This window comes from Anastrepha obliqua, chromosome 3 (assembly GCF_027943255.1).
Source record: "Anastrepha obliqua isolate idAnaObli1 chromosome 3, idAnaObli1_1.0, whole genome shotgun sequence".
Taxonomy (NCBI): Eukaryota; Metazoa; Arthropoda; class Insecta; order Diptera; family Tephritidae; genus Anastrepha; species Anastrepha obliqua.
In genome coordinates this window covers 5,316,242-5,330,261 of record NC_072894.1, presented here as the reverse complement: position 1 = coordinate 5,330,261, position 14,020 = coordinate 5,316,242, and the positions used below count along the sequence as shown (strand labels likewise).

At 38.2% G+C, this 14,020-nt stretch overlaps 1 protein-coding gene across 8 annotated transcripts in view; it reads right to left on the bottom strand.

The window, feature by feature from the left end:
• LOC129240415 (spectrin beta chain, non-erythrocytic 5) overlaps window positions 1–10,242 on the bottom strand; it is a 111,504-nt gene extending 101,262 nt beyond the window's left edge. The window contains exons 1-2 of one of the 8 annotated variants that reach the window (XM_054876189.1): window positions 9,963–10,242; window positions 7,292–8,177 (exon numbers count right to left, since the gene is read on the bottom strand). The gene's annotated coding sequence lies outside the window, so the exon portion shown is untranslated. Of the gene's footprint in view, window positions 1–7,291; window positions 8,226–9,109; window positions 9,242–9,962 lie in introns of those variants that run through there. The other 7 variants (XM_054876193.1, XM_054876191.1, XM_054876196.1 and 4 more) reach the window with 7 other exon arrangements.
• Window positions 10,243–14,020: the final 3,778 nt, after the last annotated feature.

Sequence of the window (14,020 nt, the reverse complement as noted above, 5' to 3'; positions counted from 1 at the left end):
TTTACTTTTGAATAAAGAAAGGAATAATAATTAAATTTTTCAGTAACTTTTAAAAATTATGAGCATAAGTAGTTCTGCAGCATCGATATTTTGAGTATGTTAGTCGAATCGACTAACATTGGTAACAACGTACAAAAAATCACGGTGGGCATGCAGGGTTAAAATCGATAAAACGTTTACCGAAACATTTGAATTGATGAAACAAGTTTATGGCGATGATTGTCTATCTCGTGCCAGCGTTCATAAGTGGCTTACACGTTTCAGAGATGGATGTGAGGACATAAATGACAATGAATATACGGGCCGTCAAAAATCAGTAATCACCCAAACTACATCGAGATTGTTCGTGAACTTATCAAAAATGAACCGAAATCATCATTGAAATTCATGGAATCGGAGTTGAATATCTCCAAAACATCGATGTATCGCATTTTAACTGTTCATTTGGGTTTACGAAAGATCTGTGCACATTTCATTCCGCACAAGTTAACTGAGGACCAAAATTTTTTCAGAATTCAACATTCGAAGGACCTCATTAAAGAGGCGAGGAAAGACGAGAACCTGAAACTATGCATCAAAGTGCCGAATGGAAGGACCCAGACGAGCCACCGCCCAAAAAATTGCGTTTGGAGAAGTAAAAATCAATTCGATGTTCATTTGTTTTTACGATTCCAAGAGAATTGTCCGCAAGGAGCTCGTGCAAACAGGCCAAACCGTCAATGCAATTTTCTATCTTGGCGTTTTGAAGCGTTTGTTGCATCGCATTCGTCGAATTCGCGCTGAATACCACGAAGAAGGAAGCTGGTGCTTATTGCATGATAATACACCATCTCATCAATCCACTCTTGTGTACGATTTTTTGACTAGAAATCGCATTTTAACGATCTTTAACCTAATATGGCTCCCTGTGGCTTCTATCTATTCGGAAAAAGTCATTTGGCCATGAAAGGAAAACGTCTTGCGTCCGTAGAGGCCATCCAAAAAGCTTGTACCGTCATCCTGAAGGACATTCCAGACAATGACCTATTTTGAATAAATAAACTCGAAGTTATCAGAACAAAGCTCCTTGTTTATTTTGGACTTCACCTTGTATACACGTATGTATGTATGTGACATAATATAATTCGCATTCCAAAACATAAGGACCTACCTACATTTTATATGTAAAGGTTTCTCACATTTCTATTCCAATCATAATCACAAATCTGTCAGGCTTTAATTCACTCCCAAACACGTTGCTAAAGTGTACGGCACCTCTTGAGGGGATTCATCAAATTTTCATACTTTACAGTTTGTTGGAAAGTCCAAAGCACAACAGTAGTGTGAAAAATATGATATGCAAGAGAACTTGTTAGTGTCGGACATAAACACACCAAAAACAGCTAATCAAAAGACAAGATAGTGTCTGCCCTTTGGACGGCAACTGGGCCTTTCACTACTAAATTTGTGTGCGGCCACAACGTGCGAACCGAAGCGTAGTGCCCAAGATCGCATTCAAGTATTGTTTCTGCATTCAATACCAGCTCAAGGCATCTGAGCGGCGAGCAAGAATGCGCTACCATACATATGCACATACACACATGCGCACATTTGCCCATGTAACCTATGAGTGTGTATATATGAATGAATTTTTATGAAGGCATATTTATGTTTTGCGTTTGTTGTGCTTAACTGTTTTTCAGTGTAAAATAAAGCAAACACAAAACCGAAAACTATTTTGCGGATTAAATGGCAAAAACAAAAAGTAGCGCAGGCATAGATACTATGGCAGAAAAAGATTGGGCTGCCAAGCGTAACTTAGAGGGTGCAAGTGAGCACGATTATCGGCCTGAGTGGAATAGCAGAGCAGCTAAACAAATCTCCAACTTAGTTAGTGTCATTCTGTCGGACGACTCACCAGGCCGTACTTAGCCTAGTTAACAACGTTAAGTACATACAAACAAATACATTTACGTGAATCCAATTGTACGAGTAGCTAAACAAGTACATAAGTATGTGCGTGAATCGAGTATATACAGTCATGTGAAAAACAAATGCACTTTTATAAATCAATAATTGAATCAAAGATAAATAAAGATTAAATAAATAAAAGAGGGCATGCAAAACTTTTACGGCGACTTTTGTGCATTTCTTATAATATTCCCTAATTTTGGTGGTGCGTCGCAAATGCGGTGTGTATTTATTTATAATTCATGTTATTAAAAATGTCTCAAAATTAATGGCAGTCTGTGAATGTTTTTTGTTATTATCATTATAGCGATAACTTGTAAGGATTTGTATTGAGATTCCACCCAGTGGAAAGTGGGTAAGAGTGGAAAGGTGCTGTTTAGCGTATATTTAAAGCTTCTCAAGGCTAATGAACGGATACTGCCATCATGGCTTCGATGAAACTTCTTTTGCTAAAGAAAAACCTGAAATTATTGAAAAAATCGGGAAAAGTGTTAGTATATCATTTTTGGCAAACATATTTGGACTAGCTATGCAAATCAACAAATTCGGAAATAAACAGAAAGGGACGTAATGGCATCTTTCATCAGATAATTGAACGTCTAAGGGGAAGACTCTTAGAAAATACGAGTACTATGTCTAATGATCTCTTGCCTTTCTACATATGTGCATATGCAGTTTGGACAAATAGAACAAGTTTTTAAACAAAAATATTATATAGATACCGGCCATGATCCTCTGAACAGGACTTGCAATAATTAGCTCACAATATCTGGACACAACTGCATTTACTGTTTAAGGTTCGTACTTTGAAATTTATAATGCTATTGTATAAAATTTTCCAATCGAGCTTTGTAAATGTCCGAAATATTTAAGTTCTATTTAAGACTTTTGCGGCTGAAAAAGGGTGATCCATAGTACGATATCTGTGATGGTGATCCATAAATATGATATATTAATATACATAAATTCCACATGTGAAATAAATCTAAAATTACTGAGCACAGCTAATGAGATCTTCAACAAAGAAAAGACAATCCAAAAGTCCATTTATCGAAATATGAATCAGAATTATATCAATTTGATTGTAGTATTAGAAAATAAAGCTATCAGATCTCATGCACGCCAAACAACGCATTTCCGACTTCGCCCCCTAAAAGTAGTTCTTGCCGAACCGGGCCTTCCGTCTCCACACGACAACATGGAGGACAAAATATTCAGACTCTATCCAAGGCTTACTCCAAGCCCCAACCTCCTTATTGGCAAAAACTTCCAATCTACAACCTCACTTCTATTTACCCCTAAAATGCTCTCTCTATAAACACCTGCGCCTTATTTCAGAAATATGCGGAACTGCCGTCTAAACCACACACTCTGCGATACACTAATCACCCACCGTGGGTGGTGAGCAAAAAATCCTTCATTAATGACCTAACTTCCTTACGGAAAGATAACAATTGGGTCCCACACTTCCTACACTGTGGTAAAGGAAAATCAGGAAGCTATTGTGTACGGCCTCCTTTTTCATTCTGCTCGGTTTTCAACGCAGAGGAAACCGCTATATTGCAAGCCATTCAATACTGCGCCAAAAGCAAGGGCAAACACATAATTTGCTCCGACAAATTGTCTTGCTTCCAAGCCATCAAAAACCACAACAGGTCAAACAACATCATCATCGATTGTATTAAAAACACACTTATTTCCCATCGGAGCAGTACCAAAATCATGTCGATATCTAGGCAGTCTGGCAGCACACTTGCAGTCACAATTCCCAAGGACATTTCCGTCACCAACAGTCACAACCGAAGTTCTCCTACCTAGCGACATACTCGTATACCGACTTATTTATCGACAGCGGCAAACAAAGTTACTAAGCGAATTGTCGCATTGTAAATACCATTTGGGACATAAACCCCAACCAAATAAATCCTGCCTATCCAACACCGGTACCCACCAACCACATTACACACGTCTCCGTATTGGGCACACCGTAATCACCAGCGCACACTTGTTACAGGGTAGTATTTATATCCAGCACTACCCCTTCTGCCAAGCTACAACTACTGGTATCCTGCCCAGAACTTGCTTTTCAAAGGCATCACAGTTCGACAAGAAGGTGCCTTTCCTACTTTTAAAAGACGCCGCTGATGACAAAATCAAAAATATCACACGTCATCAGGCAGCCGAAAGCCTCTGTTGCTACTACTGTGTTTACTTGAATTTACCTAATAATTTTTAAAATAAAAAATGAAAGTAAAAAATAAGATTTCATACATATCTTTTTATTATTTTATTAGTTGAATTTCGGTACAACCGAATCTATCGGTAGCAAACTATTAAATTTTTAAGAAATTAAGTTTTTAAAGTACGTATTTCAAGAAAGAATGTCGTAGATAAAAAGGGTTTTCAAAGCAATTAAAGCATTAGCAGATCTTTCTATTTGCGAGAAACTAACTTTTTCGCAATTTCCCATTAAAATAATAGATTTTACTTGCATAGGTATGTTCATAAATGAAAATAATTATAATATACTTCAAAGTAGAAATCATCCCAGGCTTTGTTAGAAGAAATTCACGTATATAAGACAGCAAAAAAAGTTGCTTTAATTTTGCCAAATACTGTATCTAGTACATACATACATACATACATACATACATATCATAGAAGCGCGTTCGTAGCGAGTCTTATTGCACTGCAGCTGGCAAAGTACTGTCAGCGCCGAGTTCGTCTACTCACATTATTGCCTGCACATCTACATGGACACTCACGAACAATATGCCATATACACAGATATGATAAAGCATCAGCCAGAAAGCACAGCCAACATGGTCACATGTAGCCGCACAACACCTGTGACTGACTTACTAGCTGGACATTGTGCACCTTGCCCCACCGCAACTGCTGCAGACTAGCTGAATGGGGACGAAGCTGTGCGCGTTTGTATGCCCTGCTGTTTCGCGACGTCGTGCAATTATGAGGTTTCCACGATACTTTTGTTACTGTTAATTCTCTTCAAACCGGCCGAGCGGGTTGAGCGCGGATTGTTGTTGGCTGAATGTCACTTCCACCGCATTCCAAATAAGCCAACAAGCTATCAAACCATCAAGCCACCAGCCCAACAACCCAACAGCCAACCAAGCGACCATTTGTGCGATGCCAATGCCAGTTAAACAAACACAATACTGAATCCAGCACCAACAAATAAGCAACACAACACCAGCACAATTGTCTATTGTCCGTGTGCGTCAAGCAGGGACCAGCCAGCCCCACCAGTGTTTAATTCTCAATTCTTTTGATTTGAACACTGACTTGGTTGGTTGGTTCATACTATTGCCCATGTAGTGGTGTTGGCTTTGCCGCTTGCGCTCTGCTGCTATTGTTGGGCGCCGTGCATATGTATGTATGTAAGTATTTTATTACGTTGGTACACGCAATTATGATCACTATCTGACACGGCAAATTGTCAAAAAATAAATAAATAAATAAACAATGCCACCAACAATCATCGTAGAAATAAATTCGCAGAGCGAGATCGCTGGAGTTTGCGCAGGTGAAGTGACTTTTAATGCGATTATGCAACATTCGTGAAAGTGTTAATCGATTGGCGTCGATTTTGTGTTATATAATTACATTTGTATGTATGTAGTTAGTTTTTGTGTTCAATTAGAGCAGTCATTGAAAACGAATCTGAGGCAATGGAGCTCGTTCGCAAATAAATATGCATCTCACATACATATGTATATAAATATATATATTATATTAATTAGTATTTAGCAATAATATGCATGTGTATTTCATACATTTATATACATACGTACATATATGCATGTGATAAAAATAATAACAGAAATGCTGACATCTGCATGTGACAACAAAGTTTGTGGTTTTTGCCCCGAATGATAACTGAAAGATAATCAGTCACGTGTTTTCAATCTGTTTGACAGCTGCAGGTTGAGGCCTGATACTAATATCTCTAAAATTTAAAACATTAAAAATTGTTTTTTATGTATTTAATTTTGGGAGCGTGTCATTATTCTGTATTACAAAATTCTGGGTGACAAAATTCTGTAAATTGCAAAAAAATTCTGCTTTTTAAAATTCTGCTTTTTTAAAATTCTGCTTTTTAAAATTCTGCTTTCTAAAATTCTGCTTTTTCAAAATTCTGCATATTTAATGCGAAAAATTCTGCTTTATTCAAGTCTTGTGATTTTCGTCATACAAGAAGAGAGTCAAAGTTCTCATCTCCAGGTAATATTTGATTGCAAACATATGTACATACCAATGTATAACTGTTATCAACTATAATTAATGTAGGTATGCACATATGTATGTACGAGGGGATTCTGCTGTTTCCGTGGCGCCGCAATTTTATGGCGGATTCTTATAGAACTCGACAAAAGAAAACGAAATGAATGAGTAAAATTTTTTGATATCTCGCTTAGTTTTCGAGATATTGAATAAAAAAAAAGGCTGGAAGGCCTCAATGGTTTTAACACGGAAAGGAGTTCTACGCAAAAATACTGTGGATTGCGTAGTCGGAGTTGGACTGATGAGGGTTATTTTTTTTAAGCGCGGCCGAAGGCCGCCCACGCGAAAAGGAGTTCTACGCAAAAATACTGTGGATTCTATCGAAACTGAAGAAAAAATTATTATTATTTTTTTTTTTTATTTAAGATCTCGAATAATAATAAAAAATAATAATAATAATAAATTATATAATTACATTACCTCCTTAACATTGTTAACATTATATTTTAATACATAATTTTGTAATACAGAATTTTGAAAGCAGAATTTTAGAAAGCAGAATTTTAAAAAAGCAGAATTTTAAAAAGCAGAATTTTGTTTTTAGAATTTTGTACATACAAAATTTCGACACCAACCCTTTAATTTTATCTATTTATATGAAATAGTACGGCAACCAGCAGCTGGGGCTATCGGCCTGAGAATTGACACTTAAGCAGTTGCCTATACGTATACACATTTTTGTGCAAGTATGCAGCAAGAAAGAAACACGAAGCAAATATAGTCTAAGGGTAGTTACTATGTCAATCGAAGGGCCCAAGTGTAGAGCCTGTGGAGTTATAGGTTTTGGCAAATTAATCCCCAATAAGTCTGCGTGATTGACTTTTCTAACCTAAAACTTGAAAGCACTGGTGTTGGAATAATAACGATTTTCTATAAAATTCTAATAAATGCTTTAACATTTGTTTAGTTAAAAAAATTGAAATACAGATCTACTGCTTTGCATAACTGCGTAAGCAACCTCCATATGTACTTATGTATACATACAATATATGTGCTATATATATGTACATATATGGGTATGAATGTAATTGTTTACCTTTAACAGCCTCGTAGTATCCCAAATCCAGCGTGAATGTTTTGTTTTAATCCGTGCAGCGGCAATAAATTTTTTGGTTAATAGTCTGCTGCTGTGCTACTGGTAACTTTCTAACTGGCTTCGCTTGTGTTGATAACTGCTGACGGCCGAATGTTGGTTGCTGTGTCTTAAAACGAAAATACCGAAAAAGTCAAGTTGAGATGCTGAGCACCTAACTGAAGGCTATGAGCGTTGTTATTATTATTGTTGCTGATAATTTTGGATTTTGGTTGTTTCTTGCTTTTTACTTTTTACTTTTTGCTGCTTGTATTTTATATTTTTCTCCTACTTTTTTGGTTTGTGTATTTCGTTTTCCCCCGTTTTCGCCGACGTTGTCCGAAAGTAAGTAAAACCGGCAAATGAGAAGCGAACCAACCGAGCGTGTGGTGCTGAAAATGAAATAGCAATTGATCAAGAAGTTGTCTGCTGGGAGAGCACACAGGCGAACCGGGTTGTTAAATCAATGAAAAGAATTTGAGACGGACCCGAAAAACAAGATTATTATTTTTGTTTTTGTTTTTTTTTTTTGTGCGCGATGGTTTCTTCCACTCAGCCTTTTAACTTTTCTACTTTTCTTATTACGATCTTCTCTGATTCTGTTCTCTGTGCCCTTACTCCTCTTATGCGTTTTCACTATTTTCTTTGGCACTGGTGTTTTATTATTCCTTTTGGTATGGAGCTTTCCGACTTGTGCTGGTGATTGCTTTTGTCGTTGAACTGCGGACTGTTGGTAAAACTACTCCAATACAACTTTTGCTTAAGCAGTTATCTACTCACTTCGGCTTTTAACTACATATGTATGTATGTATGCATGCATGTACATAAGCTCCTATTATTTCTGCTGTAACTAAATATACTAGAGATTACTTTCACGCTTACAACTGCACCTGTAATTCTACACAACAATAGCAATCAATTCACAAAATAACGATTCATTTACAATTTTTTATTGCACAGCTTTCCTTTCGGAGCAAAAAACTACTTTACATAGAAGTTTCAGTTATTTTCACCAATTTCTTGTATTTAGATCGCGATTCAGTAAGATTTGAATCGAAAGTTGAGTTTTGCAATTTGCTATGTTTTTAAACGAAAGTGGCACAACATGGAGTACATTTTATAAACACGCGAACGATAATTTAAACGCGACGTTGCTATTTTTGCTTCTGAACATTGCCATTGCCACATAGCAGCGAGCGAATCAGCCAACAAGCCAGTGAACAAGTCGATAGCTTGAGGAATTTCTAAGCTACTCCTCCAAAAGCGGAGTACAAGTACCTACATGTACGTGTACCCATAGGTGTATGCACGACTTGCGAAAACAGAGGTTATACCTTCTACGCTTTGTTGATATTTTATAGTCTGCCTAAGTAATAATTAAAATACTTAGGTACGAATTAATAGTAAAGCTCAGAGACCTTTAAAAATTAAACAGCTGAATGTTGACATATTTTTTGTAATTAATTTTTTCAATTATTGCTAATGCTCAAGAAATTACTGAGAAAAGTGCAATATGTGCATGATTGTATAAATAAATCTCACTTAAAATCGATGCAATAAAAATGCATTTTACCGATTTCGACTCGAATTTCACTTAGTCTGTTTTTTGATATAGTTTTCCTTCGCGCATCGCTTCGTTGGCAAAGACTTTTCGGCGATCTACTTTTTGTCATTGAATATATTCAGCCGCAAAAATAGCAAGCAACTGGTAATGGCACGACGCGGCGGAAATGCAAGATGGCGGTAAATATGAATTTCACTTAATCACCAATATTTAAGTACCTTCACAAGCAATTTACTCTATGACTCGCACTTGTTTATAATAATTTTCAGTTTTAACATTGAAAAATATTTATTTTAACATAATAATTTAACTCTGAACCCGAAAGAATACTGTGTAAATTTGGAATTTTTCAACACTGCGCTCTTGTAAAAACTTCGTTGTTGGCTTCACGACGGCAAAGAAGAGAATGTTGTCTATGGCGTTGTTGCTGCCTTTGCGCTGCTACCGACGGTCTCTGTTTCTCTATCTGCCGCTGTATGAGTTTTTGGCTTGTTGATTCGGCGCTGCGCCGCTATTAAAGCCAATATAGCTCAGTGTTGCTGCGCAGTTACCTTATTTTTTGCTGACAGCAGCGCTATTTGGTTTGCTCTTCTGTGTTATGGACATTCTTTTACACATTGCTTTGCGTTGTATTGTATTTACTAAGCCAATACCATAACAAAAGTCGCGGCAGCACACCAGCTACGCTAGCAGACGCAGAGCATGCCGGCAATTCGGTGACTGCGTCAACAACAAATTCCAATACGTAGAGCTCCTCGCTGAATTCTCGCTCAGTTCCTGCTGCTTTGTGTCGTGTGCGCATAAAACTAGTTTTAGAGAAACGCTCATATGCAGGTAATTGAAAATATCCATGCTATTCAAATTTAGCAAGTCGAATACACTTCACAAATTCTCACTTAAAGCTCTCTCACTACTCTCAGTATTCCAATTAGCCTACGTTTTTTCTTGTACTAATGTTAGAAGTGTTTGTTTTCAGCTCAATCTTTGTTTTTTACTTGCTTTTCGCGAAAATAATCAACTTGTTTTTGTTTCCTAAAATCATTTAAATTTGCCTCTCTTTCAGCACTATACTTCTTTAATTCTCTAAAGTGTCGAATTGATAATCGCGCTGTCCGTAATCCACAAAATGCACGTTTGTTCGCGACGGAAATCAACTTATAACTGAAATGAAAACTGAAACTGCGACCGGATTTTGATGGAGAGCAGTACTTTTGCCAGCATTGATCTCTGCGTTACACCGCTCCACACATCACCACACAATGGGTTGGCGCAAACGGGCACAAAAAATATCTCACAGCTAAATGAAAAAAGAATTCAAAAATAACGTCCGACTTAATGAAATTTAAAATTGAAGTGTTGCCTATCTTATGCGAACAGGGCAATCCAGACAAAACTGTGAATGAGTCACTTTTCAAGGTTCAATTCAATGTTTAAAGTAAATATATTTGTATTTATATCAGTGAGTTTAAGTGTGTTCGTGGGGTGAAAATGTGGTTATCTTTGAGATCGTTAATATTATATTATATATTAAGTCAAGCCGAACAGCCAAAAAGAATAACTCTAATTTATTAGAACATATTTCAGCATATTTTGCGATAAATTAATAATTTTGCATATCCAAAAAAAGTGGCATAATTTTCAATTTTAAAGCATAAAAAGTATACTTGTTTGGTATAATCCTATTTTTTAATTATTTTCGTATATTTCTAAGTTAAATTTGTAATATTAAATATTTTAAACAATGCGGCGAAACGACGCCGATAATAGGAATTTCGATATTGTATGCAACAAAAAAGCTTTAACAAATGCTATTTTTTTTATTAAAAAGTCAAAGTATCAATATGTATATATCTCACTTTAAAAAGGACGCATATGCAATCCTTTACCTTCTATATTTTTAAGCCAGAACTGTGAAGCCCCGGGCATGAAAAACTAATTGCTACTTCTCGGCAGACAATGGCAAACCTCCGAGTGTATTTCTACCCTGAAAAAGTTCCTCATAAAAAACCATCTACCCTTAGGAGGCGACTTAATACTGTATGTCCCTCCTTTTGTGGAACAACATCAAGACACACACCACAAATAGGAGGAGGAGCTCGGCCATACACCTAACAGAAGTGTACGCGCCAACTATTTTTTATTTATTTTTATTTAAATAAGCTGGCATACATTCGAGGTGTGTTTAAAAAATATCGCGAATTTTGTGTTTTTTCAAAAATTATTTATTTATTCATTAGCATCTATTTTGTCCCCTTCAAAGTAATCCCCATGAGATATTATGCAGTTGTGACACCGTTTTTTCTAATCTTCGAAAGACTTCAAAAAATCATTTTTTTATCTTGTTTAGCTCCTCCTTCGATGCCGTCTTTATCTCGTCAATCGTAGCGTAGCGTCGTCCTTTCATGACTCTTTAGTTTCGGGAACAAGAAAAAGTCACAGGGGGCCAGATCTGGGGAATACGGTGGCTGTGGCATCATTAGTGTGTTGTTTTTGGCCAAAAAGTCGCGCATAAGCAACGATGTGTCTACAGGGGCGTTATCGTGATGCAAGAGCCAATTTTTGTTCTTCCACAAATCCGGGCGTTTCTGGCGGATTGCTTCGCGCAAATTGCGCGTAACTTGCAGGTAATATTCCTTATTGAACGTTTCACCCTGTGGCAAGAACTCATGATGCACAACGCCCCTGCAATCGAAGAAAACGGTAAGCAAAACTTTTACATTCGACCGAACTTGGCGCGCTTTTTTCGGTCTTGGTTCGCGCGGCATCTTCCATTGAGATAATAGAGCTTTGCTTTCCACGTCATAACCATAAACCCACGATTCGTCACCAGCTATGACCCTCTGGAGCAAATTTGGGTCATCGCGGACAGAGTCCAACATCTCATTAGCAATGTTCATGCGATGCAGCTTTTGGTTGAAATTGAGCAGTTTTGGTACGAATTTTGCGGCGACCCGTCTCAGGTCCAAATCATTGAAAAAAAATGGAATGGCACGAGCCACGGTGATTCGGTGATTCGACGATTTGCCAATACCATTTTCTTCACTTCATCAATTTTTTCGTCTGTTGTTGAAGTTCTCGGGCGTCCGACACGCTTTTCGTCGTTCAGATCTTCTCGGCCTTCTGAGAACATTTTGTACCACCGATAAACGTAGCTTTGGGCCAAAGTAGCTTGTCCGTATGGCACATTTAACATTCGGATTTCATCCGCGCACTTAATTTCGTTTTTCACACACAATTTGAAGACGAGCCGAAACACGTGCAAGCAAAGCAGTTGTCAAAAATTAACTGAACATTCAAAGTAGCCGAACTCGTCGGCATGAGTGAGAGACATGACTACCAACATATCGCCACAAAAAAATCGAAATTCGTATATACGTAACCTGCGAAAATTCAAAATTCGCGATACCTTTGGAAAACACCTCGTACTTATGTATTCCATATGGCATTCCATTTTATATATAGCCGACTTTTCTCTCTTGTAGATTGATGTTTTGCTAATGTACTATTTGTTAAAATATTTAGTGGCATAAATAAAAAATCGAATTCGTAAAGGAAAATATATATTATATAATCCAATTGGAGGATGGTTCCATATGTAGAAGTCCACGCAAGTGGGGGAAGTTACTGATCGCCATTCACTTGGGAGTGGCCATATGGCTCAAGCAGCTTATAACTTCCGGGATTAGCGCAAGTATCCTCCATGTAGGTTCTGAACACCCGTTCGGGAGTGAGCCAACGTGAGAAGGCGAAGCATCCCAGTATAACTGGTTGTGCACTGGGTTTGGGAAACGCCACTTAAAAATCTTCCCCCATCCGACGAAGTCAGATGAGAGCTTCCTCCATGTGGGATCGCTACCGAGAGCTAAGAAAGGAAGGGAGGCGTATTATCCGAAAGAAGAAACGAGAGGCCGAAATATGTGAGTGCGAGGAGATTGAGATGCTGGCCAATAGGAACAACGCCCGAAAATTCTACCAGAAAGTTCGGCGGCTTACAGAAGGTTTTAAGACCGGGGCGTTTTCTTGTAAGAACAAAGACGACGATCTGGTGATTGACATCCAGAGCAATCTTAAATTATGGAGCGAATTCTGTTAAATAGTGATAGCTGCGCATGTCGCAGAGAATGTGAAGATCCCGATACCCCAATCGTTGACGACGGAATTGTCGTTCCGCTACCCGAGCATGACGAGTTGAGAATAGCGATATCACGGCTAAAGAACAACAAAACTGCGGGCGCCGACGGACTGTCGGCTGAGCTAGTCAAACGTGGCGGCGAGGAGCTGGTAAGATGCATGCATCAGCTTCTATGCAAAATATGGTCGGATGAAAGCATGCCTGCCGATTGGAATTTAAGTGTGCTCTGCCCAATCCATAAGAAGGGTGATCCTGCAATCTGTGCCAATTACCGCGGGATTAGTCTTCTAAATATCGCCTATAAGGTTCTAGAGAGCGTATTGTGTGAAAGGCTGAAGCCCACCGTCAACCAATTGATTGGACCTTATCAGTGTGGCTTTAGACCTGGAAAGTCTACCATCGACCAAATATTCACAATACGCCAAATCTTGGAAAAGACCCATGAAAGAAGAATCGACACACACCATCTTTTCGTTGACTTCAAAGCTGCATTCGGCAGTACGGAAAGGAGTTGCCTATATGTCGCGATGTCTGAATTTGGTATCCCCGCAAAACTAATACGGCTATGCAAGATGACGTTGCTAAATACGAGCAGCGCCGTCAGAATTGGGAAGGACCTCTCCGAGCCGTTTGATACCAAACGAGGTTTCAGACAGGGTGACTCGCTGTCGTGTGACTTCTTTAACCTGATGTTGCAGAGGATCGTACGAGCCGCAGAACTTAATCGCGCAGACACAATTAAAAACCTACCAAGAGCCATAATATCGCTGGATCAAGCATTCGTTGAAGCTCTGTTGGATTTAAACCGTCGGAGCAAGGCTAATTATAAGGCGTGAAACTATTAACCGCACATCTAATATTAGTTTCAAATACGATTTCCTCAAAGTTTCTGTTCCGATATTCATCGTTATTCTGCTCGTTATGACGTAACGCTGGGCTGACAGATCCAGTATGGACGCCTGAGCTGCCTAATTTGCCTATGATCTGAGAGCGAGTT